Source organism: Triticum dicoccoides, chromosome 6B (assembly GCF_002162155.2).
Source record: "Triticum dicoccoides isolate Atlit2015 ecotype Zavitan chromosome 6B, WEW_v2.0, whole genome shotgun sequence".
NCBI classification, from domain to species: domain Eukaryota; kingdom Viridiplantae; phylum Streptophyta; class Magnoliopsida; order Poales; family Poaceae; genus Triticum; species Triticum dicoccoides.
Genome location: NC_041391.1, coordinates 698,079,036 through 698,084,232, shown reverse-complemented (window position 1 = coordinate 698,084,232; position 5,197 = coordinate 698,079,036).

The window sequence follows — 5,197 nt, the reverse complement described above, 5'->3', positions numbered from 1 at the left end:
GCGCACGTGCGCGCACACACACATAGACTCTTTTATCTTTGCCTTAGTCTCTCTATCTACGCACACAGACGCATGATCTTTTGCTCGTACATGCTCAACCAAGATTTTTTTGCGGGGAAAACTTCTGATCTATTCATCAATAGTCATGGCGGTACAAAGAATCCAGAAGTAACAAAAATTTCATCCAGGCCCGTGAACCACCTAGCGACGACTACAAGCACTGGAGTGAGCCGAAGGCGCACTGCCATCATCACCCCTCCCTTACGTGAGTCGGAAAATCTTGTTGTAGTAGACAGTCGAAAAGTCATCGTGCTAAGGCCCACAAAATCAGCGCACTAGAATAGTAACGGTCACCGATGAAGAGAAGCGTAGATCAACGTTTATAGAAACAAGTATCAATATTGGTATTTGCATAGTTTCAAATTTCCATCAAGATATTAGTCGCACATGATCGATGTTAGGAGAATAACGTACACACACACGTAACTATCCGTGTTTAATGCAGTCCCAAAGCTCAACTTTCATTCATGCTTAGAATATATACATTCTGTGATCTGCCTTAAACCAAAAGCACTTCGTATTGTAGTGGTCAGAATGCATGGGACGAGGGCTCAATACTGGGGTTCTAGCCCCAACCAACGCACGGCCGACTATTTTTTACAGTTTTTTATTAACCACGCTACGAGCAATATTGTGTTGAGGGTCTCGTAAAAAAAGGCTTCTCTAATTCTAGCGTCTGACATGATGTTTGGTGCTACAGCTTACCGGAGCACACTCCACATGTGTTCAAAATGTGAAGATAAGTTTACACACACGCAAAACATGTCACAAAATTTCAGTACAACTCTAGAAACAAAAAAGTCCATTTTGTGTGTGAATATGACTCATTTTATATTGGGCCATAAATTTTATCTATTAACACAATTAGTGTTAATTATGTTCTTTTTGTTTCTCAAGCTGTGGTTCAAATTTACTTTTTGTTTTTGTGGCATGGTTGAAATATATCATGTGTAGATGCTAAATTATTTTCAGTTTTTTAATATTGTTAATTTGATTTTCGAACATCCAATGCACCGGATAACCCCGCCACGTGCACGGTTTTTCCCTCTCGAATATTTTTGTATGCGCCATCATCTCCTAGCGCTCACCATCTTGGAGTGGATTTTCTACTCCCGGGTGTACCTACACCCTTCATGAACAGTAAATTCACAAAAGATATAAAACAAAATAAAAAACTGAAATTTTGGGACATCAAACATGATCAAAAGTTTTAGCTTTTTGCAAAATTTCATCCGCAAATAACATTCGAGGATCCCTCAACAAAAAAACAAACAAAATCAGAGCTCAAAGTTTTGTGTAATAGAAAAAAAAATGTATGTATATGTATGCGACCTTGCAGCTAGTTGCACCATGGTGGAAGATATTCGCGAGGAAGACAGACAAGAAGAAAGACGAAGGAAGGGAGCAGACTTTCACATCGGAGGACATATACAAGAACGGTCACTGACGGAATGCTGCAGAGGTAAGCCTTTCTTTGGCGGAGACAATGTCAGGTATGTTGATGTCATGTTGGGTGGTACGGTCAGCATGGATGCAACCAACCAAGGAGCTCTATGGTAGGGAGTTCCATGACGCCGCCAAGACCCCACTTTTGTTGGCATGGATGATGGAACGCTTTAGCAAGATATATAGACCCTGCCAAGATGGTTCTTCCGGACATCTGTAGGTTGATCGCGTTCTAAATTAAGATGGAATGCTCAATTTACCATGAGAATAAGAAATATAAGGATCTATGTTGCATTGCAAGAAATATATGTTTACGATATATAGATCACCTCTGGTCTGATTGTTGTCTCTTTCAAATGCTTGATGTAATACGAACAACTTAGTATATTAGATTTGAGTCTCATTCTCGTTTTTAGATTATTCGCTTCCTCCCCAGTACAAATAGCTTACTATTGTCGATGAGTTAGGATTCTGGATTTTAGGGTGGGAGGGTAAGGAAGAGCAACTGTCTAAAATCATGTTCCTAGACTCAGAGGGGAGACGAGCTACACTACCGAAATTAGGGGCTATGCCTACGGCCCAAGGCCGTCGGCATAGGCCTATGCCTACGGCTGCCGTCGGCATACCCCCGTCCGCATAGAATACGTCAGCGTAGTCTGTCAGGCCGTCGGCATACTAAAGCCGTCGGCATAGCTGTGTATGCCGTCGGCTTCCGTACAGCCGTCGGCATAGTTTCACCGTCGGCAAAAAAAAGGACAAGACGGCAACTGACGGCGCCGTCGCTAAGTACAACCAACCAGGAGCTGCCACATGGCAAAACTATGCCTACAGCTTTGCCGTCGGCATAGTTTTGCCACATGGCAGCTCATGGTTGCTCCTCGCCGAGTACTATGCCTACAGCAAAGCCGTAGGCATAGATGATCTATGCTGACGGCTTTGCCGTAGGCATAGTCCTCGGCCAGGAGCTACCACATGGCATTTATGCCGACGGCTTTGCTATAGGCATAGATGCAAACATATATTCATGAAAAAAGAATACAAGTGATATTGCAAAAACTGAATAAAAGAAACTATATTCATAATAAATGAAGCATTGCAATTATTTGGTCTGAATAATAAACAATAGACTTTATTAATATGAATGTCAACTACAAGCATTCAGGAATTACACTCAGGAAAAGGAAATAAAAGAACAAAGGATAAGTCCTAAACTAAACCTATACTAAACTATCTACTTCATCTTCTGCTTCTTTCTTTTAGTTCATCAACCTGCAAAACAAGAAACAACAAATAGGAAAAACTTGATTAAGGTTAAAATGTAGCATTCCCCATAGGGAAATGCCTTTGCTGTAGGAGCCAGCACTTTGGAAACATTAGTCAAACCCCAACAGATTAAGTTGATCAAAGAAACAGTAGAAGAGAGCCAGCACTACGTAAATGGAGCCAATGGAACAGTAACCAGTAAGGCCAAAAGGAACAGGTTCAATTGGCAGTAAGGAATAACCCAATACAGAAGTAAAGCCAGCAAAGTATAGATCAAAGCCAAACCCAAAGATCAACTCAAATTAGCACTAACTCCATGATTAGGGGGTCCCTCAACCATCAGGACTAAACCATATAACTAAACCACCAGTAGATGATGTACTAAACTATACAAGAAATACCAATACAAGGTATTTAGATAAATACTAGTATATATCAAACACAAAAACCAGCTTGAAAGAGAAACTATAATTTTATACCACTACAGGAGCAAATCATGAACTACACAAAGTAATTGCAGTGAAGAGATGAATCAGTGTATGTTGATCAATAAGAGAGTGACAACTATATACAAATGAAGGACTATATCCTTTATAAGATAACAAAGAATCAGTAGCACTTATGCATATGAACAAACAGAACCAGCAGCCAGCCAATAAAGAAACTAGCATGTGCTATATGACAGGAAGAATAACATCTATAAGACCAAGATAATTGCAATGATAGACCAACAGTAGGGTCATGCAATCATTCGATTCCATCATTGCCGCACTAGTTGAGTGACAAATCAAATATAACAGTAGTTCCATTGGTTCAATCAACAAGTTAACCAAAGTTTACTTCCCACTAATAATTTTGCAAATCGTGATAATAAAGAAAACAGAGCACAAATAAATAAGAATGATCTTTTCCATGACACAGGCATGGAAAGCACAAACAAAATCACCCATGCGCATGAAACAGAGCAAGGTACTAATATAGCAGCACAAGAGAGGGAGCTAGAGGTAGGAGACGGATTCATAGGAGAGGAGGTTGTAGTCAATGCCGCACACGACCACGTCGCCGTCACGCGGTGGAGGATGTTGTAGTCGAGTTGGACCATGTGCGGGGCGTCGTCGTGGCGGTGGATGACCAGGTTGTCGTCATCGCACACGGAGGATGCCTGCTGCTCCGAATCTAACAAAAAACTAAGTGCTCAAGTCGTTGATCTAGTACAGAAATTAAGCAAGCAGTATAGGAGACACAAGTGCTGCTGCTAGTATCTACAGAAATAAATCAAGCTGCCTGTGTGTGTGCTTGAGCTAGCCTAGTACGTAGTCCATGGTTGGGCTCCAAAACTAACAGAGCATGCTAGCGTCAACAGAATCAATCACAAGGTTATTTTTTTGTTGTTGCTAGCACTGCTAGCGGTATGTGTTGATCCATCCATCCATGGACCCAACTAATGTTGTTGTATCCCTAGACTAAGTGCAGCAACACAAGAAGAACTAAAACCATAACTACGTATACTCATCCATGGCAAACTGTACCAAACCATCCATACATAGCCAGATTGCAATGGAGCGGATTTAACACAAGACATGAAAAATTGATGAGCCAAATGATTTTTAGTATTACTAACTTGAAAGGAAGCTCACTGTTTCCATCTTCTATCTATCCATGATTTTTTTTTCTGAAGCAAGCATCGAAAAGCACGATGACAATCGAATTTCACATAAAAACTGAACCAATACTTGCTGTTATGTAGTGTCCATGACAATTGCAATTGATGTCCACTTCAGATCAGATTTTCAAGGGCTAGAAAGAGAGGTTGTAGCTCACCATGTATGGGGGTAGGAGGTGGATGCAGGGGAGGGTTGGAGGGCGTCCTGCAGCAGAAGCTTCGCCATTAGAGCAACCTGCACAAAACAGAGGAAGGGGAGATGAATAAGTCATGGTGAGGAAAAGGGCCTTCCACATGTTTAGATCGGGAAGAGAAACAACAACAAAAAAGACCCCAAAAAAACCCTTCCATGGCGTGCTGTACTAGGAGCAGCTCCTCTCTCTCCGCTAGGGTTTGGGGCGCTAGGAGGCTCCATGGGGCCGCTGCGTGGTGGGGGACAAGGGAATCCATCTCCATGGCGGCGTCCCGCCCCACGGAGGTGCGCCCCTCCTGCCGTCGTCGCCGGCACGCCCATGGCGACCTGCAGAGAAGGAACAGAAGATGAGGTGAGGTGAGGTGAGTTGAGGAGGAGATGGGGGGCGAAGAAGGAGGGGGAGGGGCTTACCAGTGCTGGATCCGGTCACCTCTGGCCTCGCCGTGGCCTGCCGTGGCGGATCCCGGCGAACAAAACAAAAGGGGATGCAAAACCCTAGCAAGTGGGGGAGCCGCGGATCTGCACGGAGGTAAGGCAGACGCGGACCAAGGGGATCTCGCCGGCGTGCTGCG